General features: G+C 36.3%; 1 long non-coding RNA gene across 4 annotated transcripts in view; it reads left to right on the forward strand.

The window, feature by feature from the left end:
- The window catches only part of LOC117203899 (uncharacterized), a 398,345-nt gene that overhangs the window by 257,148 nt on the left and 117,250 nt on the right, over window positions 1–23,947 (forward strand). For all 4 annotated transcript variants that reach the window (XR_007472136.1, XR_007472133.1, XR_007472134.1 and 1 more), the window contains one exon: window positions 8,695–8,770. This is a non-coding gene — a long non-coding RNA (uncharacterized LOC117203899). The remainder of the gene's footprint in view (window positions 1–8,694; window positions 8,771–23,947) is intronic.

Raw genomic sequence — 23,947 nt, forward strand, 5'->3', positions numbered from 1 at the left:
TGGGAAGGCACAGGGGACACGTCTGTCGGGAGGGCTGGAAATATTGTAGATCTTGTTCTGGGGATGGTGGTTGCAAAGGTGTATGCATATGTATAATCAATTTAGACTTAAGATCATTGACTTTACTATATGCCTGTTATTCTCAAAAAAAATTTTTTTAAAAGGGGGTGAGTTCAAAAAACTAGGGTGTTTTTTCCAGGACTACCTGCCCTGGAAAGGTATTTGAATGTTCACAAGGTACCTATCACATTTTATGTTTTTAAAAAGGCTGTCATTTAGAAAGATAATGTCAAACAGGTATTATGTTTATGATTAGTAAGGGTACTAAAATCAAGCAAGATGCTTTGAAAGTTGAAAAAGGCAGTTTTAGTAACAAATGGAAGAATGAACAAAGTATGTATTAAATGATAAAATCCAAACTTGTTATCTTTAAGTAGTACCAGTAAGTATGCAATAGCTTAAATTATGAGTAAATTCATCCTTGTAGGGAATCATTAATGAGAACTTGGGATTCAGGAATTATTGCTTAATGTTTGAGGTTGACCCCATATGGGACAGTTATATTTTCCAACTAAATATTCCCTATTGCTATGATCAGAGGAAGTCTATACAAAAGGCCAGCAAACTATGCCCCACAAACCAAATGTAGGATGTCACTTGTTTGTGTCCCCCCTAAATTCTTACGTTGAATCCTAACCCTCAAAGGTAATGTATTAAGATATGGTATCTTTGGGAGGCAATGAGATCATCTGGGCAGAGCCCTCAGGAATGAGATTAGTGCTCATATAAACAAAGCTCCAGAGAGATCCCTTGTCCCTTCCACTGTGTGAGGACATAGAAGGTACCAGCTAGGAACCAGGAAGGGGGCTCTAACCAAAATGCGACCATGCTGGCACCTTGATCTCAGTCTTCCAGCCTCCAAAACTGTGAGAAATAAATGTCTGTTGTTTATAAGCTATTCAGTCTGTGATATTTTGTTATGGTGGCCCAAAGGCACTGAGACACAACTTACTTTTTAAATAAAGTTTTATTGTAACACAGCTACACTTCATTCATTTAGTCTGCTTTCACGCTACAAGAGCCATGTTGTGTGGTTGTGTCAGAGACCACATGGCCTACAAAGCTTGAAATAGTTACTGTAGCCCTGGTCTATAAGAAGAATCACCTGTAATTACTATGCCCTAATAATACTTATTGTTCATGGATGGTACAATGCAGGGTATAATGTTCACACCGTGATGTAGGCACTTACATGGAAGGAAAGTGGCCTCACAAATATCTTTCTTTGTATTGATTTCTTACAGCAATTCTGTGATATGTCAGTTTCCTGTCTTAGTAGATTAAACAAATGTGTATTAGAAAAGGTGAATAACCAATAACTTTCCTACGCTCTCCTGTCTAAGAAGTGGCTAAATCTAAACTTGAACTTGTATCTGCCTCACCCTTTCTAGTACACCCTGATGCTTCCAATTCAGATTTGCAAAGTATGAAATCTTAGACCTGGAGGGGGTGAGTTTGGAAATTCTGTTTAGGTGCTAACACCAGTGATATTCAATAAAGGGCAACAAATAGGGCTGGGAAACCAAGACTTGAGGAAATATACAAAAGGTGAGCTATTTTCTGAGTCTCTTGTCAGAGCCACTGGGGTTGGGTTTCTCTGGGAGGGAATTGACATTTTCTTAATCAATTTTCCTGGTAATCAATCACCCATGTAAAGCCTTTTACTCTCCCTTTCCACTGTGTATAAAATCTGTAAGAAGTAACATTTCATTCTCTTTTAATCATAAGTTCATGAAAGGTTAATGCACACCTGGGTCTTTTGTTTTTGCTTTGTGTAAATTTTTTCTTTTCTACATGCAAGTGGATCATTTTGTTTTGAGTAACATTTATTTCTCTGATCTTCTCTTCCTCTGACATAAATGTTGGTCAGTTTAAGTGATATTGGGGAGCATGGAATCATGGAGAGAATGGGAGGAGAGCTGAGTTTCATTTAGAACAATACCAACCCCTGGCTCTTTGAGGGATGAAGGGGCAGACGAGGCTTTAGGAAGATCCCAGGCCTTCTGTTCTCTCACAGAAGTTGGCCTTTGGCTTCTCTGCAGGTGCCAGACATGTAGTGGTGGCCCAGCATATGGGTTTTGCACATGGCTGAGGCAGAGAAACTCCTATAACTGCCTGCACAGAACCTTATTTTATTGTTTTCTAACTAAAGGAAACAATATCTAACATTTTACTATTTTGAAAGACTCTGACAGTCTGGGCCCTGACCACACCAATTCAAGGTCCAGTTAAATAATTTCAGTTTATAAGAAGTTAACCAGCCTATTTCTAGAGTTTGTTGAACTCTGCCCCTGAAATAGAGGGGTGAATCTTGGGGAAAGAATGAAAACTTAGCAAGGTAGATTGTGTTTATTTCCTAGGACTGCTATAACAAATGACCATAACCTTGGTGGCTTAAAACTACAGAAATGTATTCTGTCACAGTTCTGGAGGCCAGAGGTATGAGATCAAGATGTTGGCTGGGCCGTCTCCCTTCAGGGGTTCTAGGAGAGATTCTACTCCTTGTCTCTTCTAGTTTCTAGTGTTGTTGGCATTCCTTGGTTTGAGGCCACATCACTCCAATCTCTGCCTCTGGGGTCACATTGCCTCCTCTTTTGTGTGTTTTCTCCTCTGTGTGTCTGTCTCAAAACTCTCTCTTATGGAGATACATGTGATTACATTTAGGGTCCACCCAGATAATGAAGCGTAAGCTAACCCTCTCAAGAGCTTTAGTATAATCACATCTTCTGCCATATAACTAGATTCTAGGGAATTAGGACACAGACCTCTCTTTTTTTGGGATCACCATTCAGCCCATTATGCAGATTTTAAAGAAGGATGTAAGAGAACCGTCCTCTCTCTAAAAATCAAAATTAGTTTGTTTGGCTGTGACTCTAGAACTTAGAGAAGGCTGAAATGGGCTTGGTAAGTGTAGACAGTAAGAAGCCTGTGGCCAACCACATTGAGATTTTAGATGGAGCTACGCTTGTGTTGCTGCCATCAGTTCATCTGTGGTCATGCACAAACTTCAGGGACACCTTGTTAAAAGTTAAGCTTGGCCTCTGGTATGTTCCAAGGAATCAGAATAGGGCCAGGACTTCCCTGGTGGCACAGTGGTTGAGAGTCCGCCTGCCAATGCAGGGGACACGAGTTCGTGCCCGGGTCCGGGAAGATCCCACATGCCGCGGAGCGGCTGGGCCCGTGAGCCATGGACGCTGAGCCTGCGCGTCCGGAGCCTGTGCTCTGCAACGAGAGAGGCCACAACAGTGAGAGGCCCGCATACCGCCAAAAAAAAAAAAAAAAAAAAAAGAATAGGGCCGATGTACACACTTGGGACAAAGAGATATGGGGGTGACTGTTTCTCAGACTTCCAGGGGTAGCCTCAACCAGCAGAGGGGGCTGATATTAGAGCATAGGGTTATTCTAAGAGAAATTTTGGGCAAAGAGAAAATTGCTAGATGGTACATGAGGAAGGCAGGGAGCAGGAACATAAAGGCTCTGAGTGCCCATCACACAATGCCACGGAAAGCTTCCAGAAGCAGCCAGGGAGCCTTTTGAGGCTAAGGGAGAGTGTAGTCTCTTCCCACCAACATCCCAGCAGGTGGATGGGCTCAGGCCATGATAATCCTCATGGCCTTCCTCATAAGCCATTGAGTTATGATTCATAAAGTAAGTCTAAGAAATATTGCTATTTGGGGATGGAGGGATGACTTCCTATGCCAGGCAAATTTCACCTTTGGCTCACTTCAACTAAAATATGTTGAATACATCAAAGTATTACTATTACCAGAGAAAGGTGGCTTATTATTTGAAATAAGGTAGCTTAATTTTTCATTTATCTATGTAATTTGTTATATGTCATTGGATCAGCTATACATGTTCTATTTCCTTTTTGGAAAAAAACATGGAATTTCACAGTTGAGAACAGTAGGCTCAGAGAACACGGGCATCTCGTATTGGTATTAATCCAGACCTACTCCAGGGCTGTCAAATGCAAGAATTGAATGGTAAAGCGAGGGGGAAATTGAAACAGAAAGAAGCCAAACTCCTTTTGTAAAATTTAAGAAGGATGAAAAGGCAATTTGAATAGAGAATTGACGCTGGCGAATAATTTGGCAAGATGTATTGGCTTCTTCAAGGCGTGGAGTTTACAGGCAGATTAAATTCAGCAGACAGGAAATGGGCAGGAAGTGGATGTAAAGCACAAGACAATGGGGTCCTTTGTTCAACTATCACCATGATGTGATTTTTTAGGTTTATATGTCATTATTGAAGAAAAAGTGATGCAAGTTGGCAGTAGAGTATCCCAATATTTTCCATATCCAAAATGTCAACAGTAGTTGGGAAACAGCAATTTCAGTCACAGATCTCATGGACACTACTGTAAATAGGAGGAAATTTGAAAATATATTGCATAGTGTAAATCTATGTCTCTGAATTAACCCGAGTATAAGAATCCAAAAATTGGTACTTATATTAAAAGTGTCCAAGTTAATGTGTGCTCTTGTATGTAAATAGCCAGGGAATGTTATTTATATTTAGAGGGGGTGATGATGGGGAAATTCCTTGCATGTTCTGGATGTTGAGAATTATACTTCCATACCCACCCTTGGCAGAGTTCATGCAAACATCCCCTAGCAACCTGGGTGACAATAATTCAGAAAAACAAGGGAAAGGCTGGACAAAAGAATTACCATTTATTGATCAACTGTTATTTGCCAGCCATGTGCTACGAACTTTCAGGTATAATGTTTAATTTACTTTTCTCAATATTAATAATTAGGGATGGTCATGTCATATTTTCTTATATCAAGATATAAGGAGAAGAAAAACTCGAAAGAGGTCAGACAATCAGTAGATAAATTTGAGTCTTATTGACTTTACGGATCCTTTCAATAACATGATATTACCTCTGAAACCAATAGAACACTTACTAGTTGAGTAAATGAATAAGATTTTAATTTAAGATGATTGGTTTCTTACAAATATTCTTAAACTGCTCTCCTGCAAACTCCTCAAGGTGATAAACCTGCAAGGATGTCCTTATTCTCAGCTGGCTGTTAGCTTATCACTCTGGGTGTCATTGTTAATCAGTTAAATCACTGGTGTCCATGTGTCATTAATTATGCAATCCTAGAAGTAAAAAATTTGTTATCATGTACCTATACTTACATGTGTATACTATAAGTATACTTACATATTTATAAATTAAATATATGACCTGCTACAGTAAGATAGATTGTACATTATAAAGCTCAAACAAACTAGAAATGTAAAAACTGAAAAAAGATGATATAAATATTTAAACCATTATTTTATATTTGCTATGCTGTTTTATTATGTATTGCTGCTATCATTATATATTATTTGTTTTAGTTATGAATAATGAACACATTAAAATATTTCTAGTAATAATGAGATTGAATATTCCTCATTATTTTAAAAATCTTAGCTTAAAACTTGTAATAGCACAATTTTAAAGTTTTAGGCTCAATTCTGTGTATAATTTTATTTATACAGATACATTTTTGAACACTTTTTGAAGTGTGCCATCCACTAAGTGAATAAATCGTATGAGTCAATGAATTATCACAAAATAAACATACCCAGGCCCCAAAATAGAGCAATCCCACATCCCATAAGCTACTTTTTGACCCTTCAGTAGAGTAACTATGCCTTCAGTCTCTCATAAAGGGATATCTGTGTTTTCAACCTTTATATAAAGAGAGAATACAGCATGTTCTCATTTGTGAGTAGTTTCTTTTCTTCAAATTTATGTTTATCTGATTCATCCAATTTGTTGCAAGAAATGATAGGTCATTTGTCTTCATTCATAGGCAGTGCTTGCTTATATGGATATAACTCAAATTATTTATTCATTTTAATGTCAATAGGCATTTGGCTCACTTCAAATTCGGGATAATGACATAATGCTGCTATAACCATTTTTTAACATATCTTTTGTTGCATACACGTCTTCATTTCTGTTGAGTTCTAGGAGTATGATTGCTGGGTTATATGGTAAATATAGGTTGAATTTTATAAGAAATTGTCAAACAGTTTTCCAAAGTGGTTGTATGATCTTACATTTCTACCAGCAATGTGTGAAAGACCCAGTTGCTCCATATATGTACCAACACTTGGTATTGTTATTCTGGATAATTTTAGGCAATCTGGTGTGTAATAAAAAATATTTTGGTGTGGTTTTAATTTGTATTTCTACACTGACTAGTGAAGTTGTGCATTTCTTCATATGTTTATTGGCCCTTTGCATAATCTCTTTTTGTGAAATAGCCATGCAGAAATTTTGTCCATTTTTCCATTGTATTATTTGTTTCTTTGTTAAATTGATTTGTAAGAATGTTTATGTTTTCTAAATGTAAGTGCTTTGTGGATACAAGTTATTTATTTTGCAAAAATCTTTACCCATCCTCTGACTTGCCTTTTTATTCTCTTAGTTGTATGTTTTGATGAACAGAAGTTTCTAATTTTAATTAATTCCCATTTCATCCATCTGTTTCTTTGTGGTTAGTGATAATTAAGTCCTATTTACTCATCTCTTTTTTCATAGTTAGTGCTAAAAGCTTACAATGTCTTCACCCAGCCCAGCCACATGAAGGCATTTTCCTATATTACATCCCAGAAGCTTTATTAGTTACCATTTATATTTTGTTCTACCATCATGATCAGCCTGGAATTGATTTTCTGTAGATGATAATAGGGGAAAATTTGCATTTTTCTATATAGATGTTCAACTGACTCAGAACCACTAATTGAAAAACTATCCTTTAGCTGTGATTCTACTGTGCCATTTTTGTCATCAATCAACTATCATGAACGGGTCTGGTTTTGGACTCTAAATTCTGTTACACTGATCTATTCATCCGTCCCTCAGACAATCCCACTTTGATTTATTTACCGAGGTTTTATCGTGATAATAGGTAGTACAAGTCATCATATCCAGGAGTCTGATCTTCCAGACTGTTGGGCTCTCTAGTCCCTATTCATATGTAAATTTTAGTATTAGCTTGTTAATTTCCCCTAAAAATATCACAGCTTTTAAAGAGATCTTTAGATTAATTTCATTGGACCTATAGATTAATTTGAGGAGTATTAACATCTTAAATATGTTGAAATTTTCAATTTAAGGAAATAGTCAATCTTTCCATTTTTGAAGGATTTCTTTGGTTTCTTTAGTTGTTGTTGTTTTCTGTAGAGGTTTTAAAAACCCTTCATTAAATTTTTAATAGGTGTTTGATTTTTTAAATGCTATTAAAAGGGGTATCCTTTTTTTAACTGATTAAATTTCAACATTTATTAGCACTTCAGTAAAAATATCTGTGCTTTTCAACAACACAAAAAGTATATGCTAAGTGAATAAAACCTTAAATACATCAAGGAATATGAACAGCACTCACAAGCATCAATCTCATGATCTCCTCCATCACAGAGAGGAAGCTAATATAGCAGGAATTATATGGAATCTTCAATGTCTAAGTCAAAGATATCAATTAGGGCTTCCCTGGTGGCGCAGTGGTTGAGAGTCCGCCTGCCGACGCAGGGGACACGGGTTTGTGCCCCGGTCCGGGAAGATCCCACATGCCGCGGAGCAGCTGGGCCCGTGAGCCATGGCCGCTGAGCCTGCGTGTCCAGAGCCTGTGCTCCACAATGGGAGAGGCCACAACAGTGAGAGGCCTGTGTACTGAAAAAAAAAAAAAAAAAGAGATATCAATTAAAATTGCTTTCTAATTGTTTCTTGTTGGAAAATAGGATTTAAATGATCCTCTAAATTAATCTTGTATACAGTGACCTTTTTATTTTTAATACAAATAGTCTTTATTTTGGATTTTCTACATACACAATCATTTCATTTACAAATAATGACAACTTTATTCCTTCATGTCATATTATTTCACCTTTTATTTATTATTCTTTCTTTACTGCAGTGGCTAGGCCTCCACTACAATAATGATTAGAAGTTATAATAGCATAGTAGCGTCGGAGAGAAAGAAACTTTTCTCTACCCTCCTAGGTTCTTCTGGCTGATCTAAGAATTAAATTGGCATGAGACAGATTAACAGAAAAAAATCAAATAAAATTTTAATAACAAGTATACACGGGAGAGACCCAGGAGAACTGAGTAACTCACTTCAGGTGAAAATGGCTGAAGCCCTCAGTTTATTTATTATTTTTTATTGAAGTATAGTTGATTTAGTGTTGTGTTAATTACTGCTGTACAGCAGAGTGATTCAATTATACATATGTATACATTCTTTTTTTTTAAATATTCTTTTTCATTATGGTTTATCATAGGATATTGAATATAGTTCTCTGTGCTATACAGTAGGACACTGTTTATGAAGCCCTCACTTTAAATACCACCCTCAGCTAAAGACAAAAGAGGGTGTTGAGGGTGGGGACAGTCCGTTCTGGACGGTGACCAGGAAGAGCATAGTAAACAGGGGTAAGGTCGTTATGCAGATTTAAGTCTTTGTCTTCTCCATCTAGAGATTTTGAGGATGATCTTCCTCTCCCTGGTACATCTAGGGAGACACGCTTACAAATGGAGATTTCCCTTATAAATGCAATTGTTTCTTACAAAAGAATAACTTCTACTCAGTTTTCAGAGTTTTTCCCATGTCTTCTGTTTCCTAGGAAATAACCAGCTTAAGATAATGAATTTGCCAGAGAGACCTATTTGGGGGTGGCGAATCCTCCTCCCCTACAGCAGGTATCTGTATCCCCTTCCCAATATCATAGGAAAACAGCTTGTTTACACTCCCTTTATCAGATTAAAAGACTTCACTTCTACCCTAGTTGCCAATGATTTTTTTATTGTGAATATTGAGTTTTATCGAATGCTTTATCTTTTATTCCCTCCATGTGGTGAATGATATTGATTGAACTTTGAATGTGTACCATCTGCACATTCTTGGAACAACTTCCACCTTGCCATGATATATTATTAAAAGAAGCTATGTGGGCTTCCCTGGTGGCGCAGTGGTTGAGAGTCCACCTGCCGATGCAGGGGACATGGGTTTGTGCCCCGGTCCGGGAAGATCCCATATGCCGCGGAGCGGCTAGGCCCATGAGCTATGGCCGCTGAGCCTGCATGTCCGGAGCCTGTGCTCCGCAACGGGAGAGGCCACAGCAGTGAGAGGCCTGCGTACCAGAAAAAAAAAAAAAAAAGAAGCCATGTGATTTCCCTCTCTATTATCTGGAATAATTTATGTAATAATGGTCTTATTTCTTCCTTAATTATTTGGTGGAAATCACAGGTAATGTAATTTGGAGTCCAAAGTTGTCTTTGTTTTTGGGGGATTTTTTGGTGGAAAAATTATTAATTACATATTAAAATTTAAAAAAAGAACTATTGGGGCTTCCCTGGTGGCGCAGTGGTTGAGAGTCCGCCTGCCGATTCAGGGGACATGGGTTTGTGCCCTGGTCCGGAAAGATCCCACATGCTGCAGAGTGGCTAGGCCCGTGAGCCATGGCTGCTGAGCCTGTGCGTCCGGAGCCTGTGCTCCGCAACAGGAGAGACCACAGCAGTGAGAGGCCCACGCACTGCAAAATAAAACCAAAAAACAAAAAAACTATTGGACTCAGAGTTGGTAAGATGTATTTTTCCAAGAGTTTATCCATTGTGTTTAAATTTTTAAAAAATTTTGCCACACATCTGCAGCAACATGGATGGACTTGGAGGGCATTATGCTAAGTGATATAGACAGAGAAAGACAAATACTGTGTGATATCACTTATAAGTGGAATCTAAAAAACACAACAAACTAGTGAATATAACAAAAATGAAGCAGACTCACAGATATAGAGAACAAACTAGTGGTTACCAGTGGGGAGGGAGGAGGGGCAATACAGGGCCGGGGAAGTGGGAAGTACAAATTACTGGGTATAAGATAGGCTCAAGGACATATTGTACAACACAGGAAATTTAGCCAATATTTTGTAATAACTGTAAATGGAAAGTAACCTTTAAAAATTATATAAAAAAATTAAAACATTAAGAAAAACCCACATAGATACAGAGAACAAAGTGGTGGTTTCCAGATGGGAAGAGGTTGGGAATATGGTGAAATGGATAAAAGGGATCAACTTAATGGTGAGGGATGGAAACTAAATTTTTGGTGGTGAGAACTCTGTAGTGTATACAGAAGTCAAATTTAATGTTGTACCCACAAAACACATAATGTTATAAAGCAAAGTCACCTCAATGAAAAAGAAAAAACAGAAGAGAAAAAACAAAACAAAACAAATTTTGCCACAATGTTCTTCATAATATTCTTCTATTATCTTTTACTTATAGTGATGCTTGATCTTCATTCTGCATATTGGTGCTTTGTGCCCCTTTCTTAGTTTCCTGATCTGTTTTGCCAGGGGTTCATCAATTCCATTTTCTTTCTAAAAAAGCAGATTTTGGCTTGATTGATTCTTTCTATTTTATATTTACTTTTCATTTCTTTAATTTCTTCCTTAATCTTTATTCCTTTCTACTTTTCTTTCCAAGTTTAATTTGCTATTCTTTTCTAACTTCTTGGCATAAATGTTTAGATAATGGATTTTCGGTTTTTCTTCTCTTCTGTGTATATATGGCTGTAAAGTCTCATTGAATCATAGTTTGAGCAGTGTTCCACAAGTTTTGATTTGTCTTATTTTTATTTTCATTCATTTTAACATACTTTGTTTTTTATTTACCCATTTATAACTTAGGAGTCAGTATTTAATTTCCACTAGTAAAGGGGTCTCCTAATATTATTTATTTGCTTGTTTGTTTGATTGATTTTGTTATTGAGTTCCAATTGAATTCTACTCTGTTCGGAGAACAAACTAAGTGTGATTCCAATCCCATGAAATTTGTTTAGATTTGTTTTACAGCTAAACATGTGATTCATTTTGGTACATGTTTTGTGTGCACTTGAAATAATACTAAAGATGTTGGGTATAGTATTCTAAACATGACAATCAGGTCAGATGTATTAATCCAATTGTTTATATTTTCTAGAGTCTTACTAGTTTTTGTCTACTTGTTCTATCAGATACTGAGAGTTGTATGAAAATCTTATTATGATGTGTTAGTCTCAATTATTCTCTTTTATTTCTGTCAAATTTTGCTTATATATTCTGAAGCCATATTATTAGGTACCTGGTACCATCCCATTCCTTACAAAGTTTTATGAGTTTTATAAAGTTTTGACTCTTTCAGAGAATATAATCCATAACTCAATGTGACCTGGAACATATAAAACTACAGTATATCACATCATAACAAATGTGCACAACTAAATGGGGACCAAAGTCAGCCTCCTTCTTTTCCTTCTTAAATCTCCTTCTTTTCCTTATTAGCTAACAGATACGTGATTCATTGTCATCTGGACCACAGAAAGACTCCAGCTCCATATTTTAATTTAGACTTTAGCGTTTAGAACTTTTTATTTTTCTGTGTTACATTTTTAAATCATTATTCAAAGACTGTTTGTAATTTTCATTTTTGTCTTAAAGATTTTTTGGACTCATTTTAATATAATTATACCAGACTTCTTTTTATTTATTTATTTTTTTGTGGTACACGGGCCTCTCACTGTTGTGGCCTCTCCCGTTGTGGAGCACAGGCTCCGGATGCGCAGGCTCAGCGGCCATGGCTCACGGGCCCAACTGCTCCGCGGCATGTGGGGTCTTCCTGGACCAGGGCACGAATCCGTATCCCCTGCATTGGCAGGTGGACTCTCAACCACTGCGCCACCAGGGAAGCCCTATACCAGATTTCTTTTGGTTAACATTTTTCTTATATGTATTTTGCCCCATATATTTGTTATATATTTTAAAAGGGGCAAGTTATTAAAGGACATGGAGAAATAATAAAACCTTAGTGCAGGAAATACACCCTAGCTTCAGTGGAAAATAATCCAAGAACTAGAAAACTATTGGGATCCAAGGGTCTCCCTTTCCCAGGGCTTATATTTCCTCATCTCTACTTTGTTCTGCCCACTATCTCTGTAATTCTCTCTTACTGGTCAAGTAATGAGAAGCAGCTCTTGTATAATATGTGGATTATGGTGTTTAGGCTATAGCTCACTGAGGACTCAACAATCAATCTTGCAGGAGACAATAAGAAATGCCCTGCCAGTTGTCAATGATCATTGGATCTGCAACTGTTCTTTGCAAAAGGGTGTAACAGAAGGTTAAACATGGTCTGTAACTTCAAAATGTCTTTTTATTTTAATTTTATATTCTTTTTTGAATGTTTGCTAAAATTCACCAGTGAAGCGGTCTGGTCCTGGACCTTTGTTTGTCTGGAAGTTTTTTTTTTCGTACTTTTATTATTGTATTTATCATATACTTTTAAAAGCTGATGCCTGAAGGTCTGGCTTCCAGTCAGCTTACATCTAGGTGCTGAGATCCTCCCCTTGGGACACTGACAGGTCATGCCACATCCTCAACTACTGGGAGCTATTAAAGATACAGTAAGCTGCTTGGATGAGCACAGAGGTCTGAGAGACAACCAGGAGCTGAGGCAGGGTTGAGAGACAAGTTTCATTTCCTACACGTTGCCACTCCTTCAAGACTGAGAGAGGTGATTATTTCATCTACTGTATAAAAACACACAGAAATTTGAGCAAAATGAAGAAAGATAAATATGGCCCAGATGAAAGATAAAACCTCATTAAAAATAATTAATGAAATGGAGATAAGTAATTTACCTGATAAAGAGCTCAAAGTCTTAGTGATAAAGATGCTCATTGAACTAGGGAGAAGAATGAATGAAAATGATGAGAATTTCAAGAAAGTGATGGGAAATATAAGAAAGTACCAAGTAGAAGTCACAGAGCTGAAGAATACAACAATTGAACTGAAAAATACACTAGGAGGTCTCAACAGCACACTAGACGAAGCAGAAGGAAGGATCAGTCACCTCGAAGATATTTGAAGTCAACCCATCAAAACAGCAAACATTTTAAAAAATGAAAAAAGTAAAGATAGCTTAAGGGACTTATGGGACAATATCCAATAGAGTAACATTTGCATCATAGAGCTACTAGAAGGAGAAAAGAGAAAGAAAGGGGAAGAAAACTTATTTGAGGAAATAATGGCTGAAAAGTCTCCTAACCTGGGGAAGGAAACAGACAGCCAGATCCAGGAAGCCCAAAGAATTTCTAATAAGGGAAACCAAAAGAGAACTACACCAAGACACATTATAGTTAAAATGTCAAAGGTTAAAGACAAGAGAGAGTATTAAAAGCAACAAGAGGAAAACAATTTAAATGCAGGGAAACCCCCATAAGACTAGCAGCAGGTTTTTGCAAGAGTAACTTTGCAGACCAGAAGGGAAATTCAAAGTGCTGAAAGAAAAACCTTCCAACCAAGTATATTCTACCCAGCAAGGTATCATTCAGAAGTGAAAGGGAGAGATAAAGAGTTCTCCAGACAAGCAAAAGCTAAAGGAGCTTATTACCACTAAACCAGCCTTATAAGTTATGTTAAAGGACATTCTTTAAGCTGAAAAGAAAGGGTACTAATTAGTAACAAGGACACATGTGAAAGAATAAATCTCACTGGAAAGGTAAATATACAGTAAAGGTAGTGGATTAATCATTTATAAAGCTAGTATGAAGGTTAAATTTTATAAATAATGAGATAGTGCATAAAAATCCAAAATTCTAGTTCCTCTTGAAAAACCAGAAATCCTGAATCCTGACATCGGTAGACTAGCATTCCTACATAGAAACAATGGCTGTGCTTAATACAGCTGGTTTCCCTCTTTCAGCTGGGGCCTGGGATCTGCACACTGCCACTTGGCCCAATTCTTTTGTAAAGGAGCTTTTGAATTTGAGATCCTTGAAAAAAAATCTGACGGTAAACTCTCATTTGCTTGAGGACAAGTGCTTTCAATGAATTATCTTTAAATTACAGCATGCTACAGAGCACTTAGACTACATTTTATGTAATCTATTTCAATGTTAGTGAAATAGTTAAATTAGAGCTTTAAAAAATTGTCAGTATACATACCAAACTTGATTGCTAGTACAGTGGATTTATTTTAATTAATTCCTGAACTCCACAGATGCCCAAACACCTCAATTTATCCAATAATTTCTTCTTAAATCAAACTTTTGAAAAAAATAGAGGTGCTAACAAGTAGCAAAATTGACTGTAAACCGAATTGGCGTTTTCTGTTGTTGTTGTTGGTCTGGTGAAGGAAGATAATTAGCAGGAAATGGCCAACAGATAAGATGCAGAAAGACAAAGCTGGGAGCAGGAAGACTGTCTCACCAAGAACCAAAGACACTGGGATCGTCGTGAATTGATTTCATTACAAATCCCAGTAAATTTCCTGGGACAAGTAGCTAAAACAGGTCACACATATGAAAATGAAATGCTTTGTTTAGTAAAAGTGGAAGAGTTGAAAACCATACAGAGTTTTATGAGTCAGTATCTTGCTAATCAATGAACACCTTTCAACTTAATTTAAGCCTTTTTTTAAAAAGTCCTTGAACTTGCTGTTTAATGCAAAAGCGATTAAAAATTGCTGGGACTCTCACAGGCTGTCGACAGAGAGGCCTCAGTCCCACAACTCAGCCAGACAGAAATAAAGAAGACATCTGTGTCCAGAAGTTTGACTGTCACTCTCTGCATTGTATGGGCCTGAGAGTAAACACTCTTTCAGAAGAGTCTGATCTCAGAAGACTCTGGAACATGTGGAGTCTGGGGAGGACTAACAGGATTTATATGTACTGATAGGAAAGGGCCACTCAGCACCTGGTGATAACACCGCCTTCAATCAAGGGAAATTAAATTCTAACAGGATTAAAGGAGTCAGCAGTTAATACATAGGAGCAAGATTTCCCCCAAGCCGACATGCACACTGAAAGCCTAACTTATATGGGAGAAACTGCTAAGAACATGACACAAGGCATTAAGGAAAGAAGCAGCTTAAAATATGTGCAGAAATTCTAGCTTTTCATTCTCATATGGCAACACAGATTAGGTCTGAATGTCCTAAGATTTATTGCCCTGTTTTCCAGCAGTGAATGCAAAAACATTCATTAATATTACACTGTGGAACCAACCCCAATAAAATTATGTATCAAGTCTGTAGTGTGACTATCACACATGCGCGCACACACACACACACACACACACACACACACACTAAAACAATTAAAAGGATGTTCCAAAATATAAAATATGGAAATCATGAGTACCTTTTATTATCCCAAATCAAGGCTCTTTAGTACTTTGTTATTGTGTCTCAGAAATCTAGATGCTCCCTCTCAATGTATCTGTCCTTCTCAATTTGCAAGTTTTTGAAAATTCAGAGGAGATGCCCACAGCTTATGCAAATCAAGGATCAACACTTCCCCACCAGCAGTTATAAGAGACTTGTCTTTTTCCCCCAAAGCTCTCTCTATCCCTGAGAAGAAATATACCTTTCCTTTATGGGCACTGTCACTTTACCATCTTGCTTCCTGCCTGCCATAAATGCAATGTTAGACAAAGGACCCTGCTTCTTTGTGGTTGATTGTTTCTTTCTCCTTGTAAAAATTGATGCAAGGCAATTAGATGCTCTATCAAAAAAGCAAGCTATCAAAAAGTAAGCAGAGATTGCTGAGGGCCCAGGCTGAAGGACAAGATGTCCTTCAGAGAGGTCATGCCTCCGACGAAACTCACCTTTCCTTGGGGACGATGGTTCCCTGTCAGTCCTCTCCAGAGGCTTGTTTTGCTCATATCCTATATTTCTCAGAGTCCAGGAAGGAAATTGGTCTCTGTGGTAGATTAATTGCATTAATGGCCCCACTAATTCCTCCTGTCTGGCTCTAAACTCAATTAGATTATATAACTTATTTGGCCAATAGGATGTTAGCAAGCTTCATGCAAGAAGGGGCTCAAAAAGTGCTTGCAGGGGCTTCCCTGGTGGCACAGTGGTTAAGAATCCACTAGCCAATGCAGGGGACACGGGTTTGAGCCCTGCTCCGGGAAGATCCCACATGCCGCGGATCCACTAAACCCATGCGCCACAACTACTGAGCCTGTACTCTAGACCCCGCAAGCCACAACTACTGAGCCTGAGTGCCACAACTACTGAAGCCCGTGTGCCTAGAGCCCGTGTTCTGCAACAAGAGAAGCCACCCAATGAGAAGCCCGCGGACTGCAATGAAGAGTAGCCCCTGCTCGCTGCAACTAGGAAAAAGCCCGCGTGCAGCAACAAAGACCCAATGCAACCAAAAATAAAAGTAAATAAATACATTTATTTAAAAAAAAAGTGTTTGCATATTGCACATGCTTCTCTTGCTCTCTGTAATGTCTGTGTCAACAGGGTCTAGGCAAGCCTGCTGGAGGATGTAAGAGTAGATAAAAGGCAACCCAGCCAAGCCCATCCTAAGTCGGCCAATAGCCAGTGACACCTACCTACGTGATGAGCCTAACCAAGACCAGAAGACATCTTTTACAGCCCACAAGCATGAAGCCTTTGCTCCCCTGTGGATAAATCTCTTACTTTCCTTCATGAGCCCAGACCTTCAGAACCAGAACTGTGGCTTGAATAATCTTCCCAATAGGAGAAAATACTCTCCTGGGGAGGTGGTGGGGAAGGGGACATCTCACAAGATTTCTTTAGTTACACCTGGGCATTTTCCTGGCTAAATTGCTAAATGCAGTCAAGAATAAATGTGATTAAATAATTTGGTATTCACCCTGCTTAGATTAGTCTGAAATACGACATATTGTTAAATGTGTGATTGATTATAATATTTGATAGGGCCATTTTTATTTCTCTTTGGAAGATTTTTCTTCTAAGAGTTGAGATGATCCAAGGAATATGATGTATACTTAGGGCTGTGTCCACATAAGTTGTTCTAAAAGAATCAGGCTGGAGATAAAATTAACTTCTCTTAAAGCTGCTAATTCATCTTTATGGTAATAATCAATTGCATAATAAAATCCAATCTGATATTTTTATAAGATAGTGCCCTCTGTACATATACTTCTGTGAAAATGAAGAGTTCTAGCTGGAAGGTTAAATTTTATTGATAATTTCCAATCCTTGAAATATGGTCAGATTATATTTTTAAAAATCCACCAACATGCTTTTTATAAGAGACATAACCAAAAGGCAAGGGCATGGAAAATTTGAGTGTAAAAATATGTGGAAAACATACAAAGCAAATATTAACCAAAAGAAGTCTGGTATAATTAATATATTAAAATAAATCAAAAAAGACCTTAAGACATAAAACAAGATTAGGGGTGGAAAGGGTCTTTGTGCAACGATAACAAAAATTAAAACAGAAAAATATAAAATTCTAAATTTGTATGCACCTAATAAAATAGCCCCAACAGAAATATATTCCTGATAGATTGAGGGCTTAAATTTAAAAGGCAAACTAAAATATTTGGAAGAATATATCCATAACTTTGGAGAAGGAAGTCTGTCTTAAATGAGTCAAAAAGTACTAAACATAAATCCAGATAGATACATTTGACTAAAGAAGTAGTTATTGTATACATAGGAGACAAACTAATCATGAACATAGTGAGGAATGATAAAAACAAAATACAGAATAATAGTTACTTCAGGGGTTGAGGAGGAGTCAGGGGTAAAGAGTAGGAAAGGGGGAAACAAGTGACTGCATCAATATTAAGAATAGTTTAAAATAAAGTGAGAGATGTTTCATGGGTTGTTAGTGGTATGCTACATGTTTTACATATATGTTACATATATTCTTTTGTATGCATCAAACTTTACATATTAAAAAGTAAAATCAATCCATTTGTCAGTTCTTTGCACCCTATCAAAAGTTAATTAAAATAAATTCAAAACAATAAAAAGACAAAATATCTCCAGAGCTTTACATTTTAAAAGACTAATTAATCTTTTGAAAATGAATTCAGTTAATAGTTTTGGGTGGAAGCCCTGTATAAGAAAAGAAGAAAAGCATTAAAAATAGAGAAATTGAGGGGTAGGTTGGGGGGGTAGAGAGAAGGAGGGAAGGTAGCAAGAGACAAAGAGGGACAGAAAGAGAGTTTGAAAGTGAGACAGACACAAAGAGACAGAAAAAGTAGAGAACATAAGACACTTAAACACTAAATTTTGATGTAATAAATAATGCTTTTTAGCATTATTTTTATCCTATCTGCCTCCCTAAAATGATAAAGGAGGGACTCAAGTTGGATTAGAAGCATTCTTGGCATTTGCTATTCTGAATGTATTTTCCGTCCTGAGGTTACTGTGCATGAAGCCAGGAGCAATTACTTTTCAAGTGGAGACACTGTCACCACTTTTCAAGGTGTCATTGTCCTGCATTTCATCAGAACTATTTGAGCCAGCTAGAGGTCCACATACCAAGCATTACAAAATAGAGAATTAGAATTCTTTCCATCTGTAAATCAAGGAAGTGCAAAATTGAGCTCTGACTAAAGAGGCACTCCCCTTCGTTATGAGAAAAGAATGGATTCCAAGTTTTCTGGTGTGGTGCAAACACTCATTTTAATGAGGTTCTTTTACTTCTTATTATCCTCTAAGATATTAGCAGTTCAACTACCTACTTTGAAAAACTATTTTCTATCTTTCTAACTAAAACTCTTTCTATTCAGAAACAATAGATTAACCATTTTCCAATGGAATTTTTTTTCTTTCCAGCAATCTTGATGAATGGTCAGTTGTCCAAAGTTTGACTTACTAGGTCTATAGCAGATCAGTTGTGCCCATGTGAACAACTGGTATGAACTGATGGTTTCTTAGCCAGGTGTTTTTCAGGTATGTGAGTACCTGAGTGTTGATACGCAGAACTGTTTGTATTCATTTGTCCACAGAAAATTCAAATGACTCTTGGGTAATTTACTTGTTTAGAAATATTGTGTACTTTTTAACCCACCTCCGTCTTGACCCAAGCAAGTTTGACTTCAAGATTTTTTTTAATATAGTTAAAGTATACAGCTTGATGATATGATACACATATACATTATGAAATAACCACCACAGTCAAGCTAATTAATATATCTATCACCTCACACAGTTCATAGTTAACTTTTTTGTGGGTGTGCAGTGGTGAGAACACTTAGAATTAACCCTCTTTGCAGATTGCAAGTACACAGTTCACTATTGTTACCTAGAGGCACCATGCTATACATTAGATTTCCAGAACTTATTTATCTTGCAAAACTGAAACTTAACCAACATCTCCCCATTTCCCAATTCCTCCAGCCCCTGGTCACTACCATTCTACTTTCTGTTTCTATGAGATTGACTGTTTTAGATTCCACATATAAGTGAAACCATACAGTATTTGACTTTTTGTGTCTGGCTTATTTCATTTAGCACAATGTCCTCCAGGTCTATCCATGTTGCTGCAAATGGCCAAATGTTCTTTTTACAGGGTGAATAATATTCCTTTGTTTGTATATGCCACATTTTCCTTATTCATTCTTTCATCAGTGGACATTAGGTTGCTTCCATACCTTGTCTATTGTGAATAATGCCGCAGGTATCTCTTCCAGATTCTGATTTCAATTCCTCTGGATATATACCCAGAAGTACGATTTCAGGGTCATATAATAGTTCTAGTTTTAATTTTTTGAGGAATTTCCATTCTGTTTCCATAATGGCTACACCATTTTACATTTCCACTAACAGTGTGCTAGCTTCCCTTTTTTCACATCCTAGCCAACATTTGTTATCTTTTGTTTTTAAAATAATAGCCATCCTAACAGGAGTGAGGTGATATCTCATTGTGGTTTGGATTTGCATTTCACCGATGACTAGTGACGTTGAGCACTTTTTCATATACCTATTGTCCTTTGGCATGTTGTCTTTGGAAAAATGTCTATTCATGTCCTTTGCCCATTTTTAAGTCAGGTTATTTGGGTTTTTTGCTATTGAGTTGAATGAGTTGCTTATATATTTTGGAAGTTAACCCCTTATTCTATATATGGTTTGCAAATATTTTGTCCATTCTGTAGGCTACCTTTTCATTTTGTTGATTGTTTCCTTTGCTGTGCAGGAACTTTTTAGTTTTATGTAGTCTCACTTGTTTACTTTTGCCTTTGTTTCATGTGCTTTTGGTATCATATCTAAAAATGTGTTGCCAAGACCAGTGTCAAAGAGCAGTTTCCTCAAGGGTGTTTTTGGACATATGATACCAAAAAGGATCTTAACTTCCCCTAAGAATACCAAACTCCTGGTGAGTCTCAAATTGAAAACTGGCTTCAGTGCATCAGTAATTTTCCATAAGAATTTAATAGCTTCAAGGAAATTATGGTTCCATCTCCTTTGTGGACTTTAGCTGGGGTGCAGTGTTCAAAATTGAATACACAAAAGATGCAATTATTGAACCACAAGTACATGCTGTTGTGACAGTTAAGAAAACATAACTGGCCTAGTTTACATATGCACACAATATACACACACATTGGCCTACTTTACATATACACACAACACACACACACACACACACACACACACACACACACACACACACACACACTACTTAATCTATTTAAAATCTGCTCTTAGCCTCCAAATTCCTCAGAGCTTAGGGAAATAAAACCAAGGTCATAGCTATATAATTGCAAAGATCCAACTGTGTCCTATTAACCCAATCACTTCATGAGCTAATTCAGAGGCCATGTGTCTACAAAACCTCAGTGTGTTTAAGATTCATAATTAAATTTGAAAAATGAAAGCTCATCTTGCTGGCTTTGTTTAAGTATCCATGACATGTGTGGCTATCATACAGAATCTTGTGGACAGGCTCTACATTTCTTAGATCTAGTCTTTTCTTTTTATTACAATGCCAGTTTACAGTAAAGGATATGGCACTGCTTTCTAAAAAGACATCCCATCCTGAAACTCAAGAGATTCAAAAACTAACCCTGAGTGTATATTTGAGGAAGTTCCCTGAATTTCTCTGTGTTCCTGGAGAAAATAAATCTAAAAATATGGACGGTTTCTATCTATGAATATCTGTGATTTAAAAATGCCCACCAGGAAACACTGTTCATCAGTCTGGGGTAGTGAGGGAATAAGAGACTATTAGTCCAGGTCCTCTGAGAAACAGATGGCAAGAAAGCATTAAACACAAAGGATTTTTTTAGGGGGGGAACAGCTGTAAGAAAAAATAAGGAGGGAGCTGGGAATATCTGGGAGAGCTGTCAGACAACAATGCACATCTGACCAGGAGAGAAAGTGAGAGTGAATAAAAATGGGATGAAAACTTCCTAGACCACTTTACAGTCTGAGTTCTAGCAAGGCTTTCTGGGTGTTTCTGAGCCAAAGTCAGTCATCAGAGGAGGAGTCCTGTGTCTCCCAGAAAGATCCACCTTAGCATGAGCCATGATTGAATGGGAGCAGCCCTGGGAGGTGAGGCCTCAGCCCAGACTCGGTGATGAATTATGGAGCTCGTTGCCTGGGCCTCTGGGATTTCAACCTCATGCCATAAATGTCTTCACATGCCATAAACAAGACAGAATAATTTAGATAACATTTATAGATGGTGATTTCTTTATTAGTCAGCTTGTTACTACAAAATGCTATATAACAAACAACCTCCACATCTGCCTATTGACATGCCTTTTAATATTTTTGTTGAAAGATGCACATGTGAAAGGAACTTAGATACTAGGAATTAAAGTAAGTAGGCTTTAGTGTGAGGTTTTAGGTTAACCTGGCTAAAAATTGGACTATGTTTAACGTTTACCCTAGCAATAGGTACAAATGACCTTAAGTTCCTCTAGCGTGCCTTTTTTTCTTCTTCCTTGTTGACTTTGGGATTCCCTAAGTAGTCCTCTTCAGAGAGATTTTACCCCTTACCAAGCACTGATATAGTCTCCGTGACTATAATTTGGTTTCTTTAAAGAGTGTATGTGTGTAATATATATATATATATATATACATATACATATATATATTCATCTTTACCCAGCATATTATCCTTTGAGATTAGCTTCTCAGTATAATATCATTGAGATCCATTCAAGTTGTTTCATACATCAGTAGTTCATTGCCATTTATTACTGAGAAGTATTCCATTGTGTGCATGAACCTCTGTTTGTTCATTTAACTGTTAAAGGACATTTGGGTTATCTCCAATTTTGGGCAATTACAAATAAAACTGCTATGAACATTCATGCACAGATTTCGTGTAAACATACATTTTCATGATTCTAGGATAAATATCCAGGAATATGATTGTTGGGTCAAATGATGATTGTTATATTTAACTTTACAAGAAACTGTGAAACTGTTTTCCAGAGTGGTGGTACCATTTTATATCTCCACTAACAATGTATGAGACATCAGTTGTTTCACATCCTTGCTAGCACTTGAAATTAACACTATTTTAAAAAATTTTAGTCCTTCTAATCGGTGTATGGTTGCATCTTATTATAGCCTAAATTTGCATTTCACTAATGCCAGTGATGTTGAACATATTTTTATATGAACATTTGTCATCCTTATATTCTCTTTCACAAAATGTCCAAGATTTTGTCCATTTTCTAATTGCATTGTTTGTTCTCTTATTATTTAGTTTACAAAATTCTTAATATATTCTGTATCCAAACCTTTGTCAAATAATTTCTCCCAGTTTATGGTTTGTCTTTTATCATCTTAACAAGAGTATTTTGCAGAGCAAAATTTTAAATTATTAATAAAGTTTAAGTTATTGGTTTTCTCATAGATTGTGGTTTTGGTAACATATCTGAGAACTCATTACCTTATATTTTTTAATAGATTAAAAATAGTAATAAATAAATATAAGACAGAAATGTAATGAAAGGTAGTTTTTGAGAGGTGAATGAAACATACATAATGCTAGTATATATTTGTATAATATATAAATATATATATGTTTATAATGTTTGTATATGTACACCCATATATATAGCCACAAAATAAATGTACCAAATAAATCACGTCTAAAGGCAGATATTGACTTGTAAGAGGCAATTTAGAAAATTATGAGAGTATTTACATAGCTTTATGCTAATAAATTGAAAACAATTGAAATGGGTGATTTTCTAAGAAATTTTAAGTTACCAAATTTAAAGTCTAAATAATGTAATAATCATGTAGAAAATACAGTAAAGACTTAAACATCTACCTACACAAAAGGAAAACAATATATGTTTTTATCATTACTATGTTTAAACATCAAAAAGAAATCTATAAATGTCTGCATTTTATACAATTTTAAAATAAAGAAAGGGAATACAAGTTTTCCAGTGAACTTAATTAAACAAATCATGACAAAATCGAAGAGGAAAAAAAAGACTGATCAAGTTAAATTATACGCAATAAAATTATGAACCGTGTTAGGAAATATTATCAATTACAGTGATCAAGTGAGGTTAATGCTAAAAATGAAGAACAACCAAATTTCCAGAAATCTACTAACAGATTTACTATATGAATAAATCTATTAAAAAATATGAAGGTTACGGTTATCTCAGTACATCTTAAAAAGGTATATAATTCACATTATATCTAAGGCACCTAGTAGTTTTAATAATAATAATAGAATAATATTTAATTAAAATATAATTTCCACATACTTATATGTGTATATATAGGTAAGTTTATATATGTATTCATAGCACACAATAATAGCAAGCATCGTGATTAATATTGAAACACTAGGCACTTTCCCATTTAAACTAGGAACAAAAGAAGGACAATTGCAATCATCACTATTCTTTATAATTGTTCTGAAAATACAAGCAATAGAAATACTGGAAGTAGGAAGAAAATAATAATTATTATTTGCAAATTATCTGATTATACATTCAAGAAATGCTAAGAAAAATGACAATTAGTATTAATGGAAGAATTCAGTAGTGTGGCCAATCACAAAATAAACAATCAAATATAGTTTTCTTGTAAAATAATGATACTTTAGAAGTTGTA

The sequence above is a fragment of the Orcinus orca genome, chromosome 16 (genome assembly GCF_937001465.1).
Source record: "Orcinus orca chromosome 16, mOrcOrc1.1, whole genome shotgun sequence".
Lineage (NCBI taxonomy): Eukaryota > Metazoa > Chordata > Mammalia > Artiodactyla > Delphinidae > Orcinus > Orcinus orca.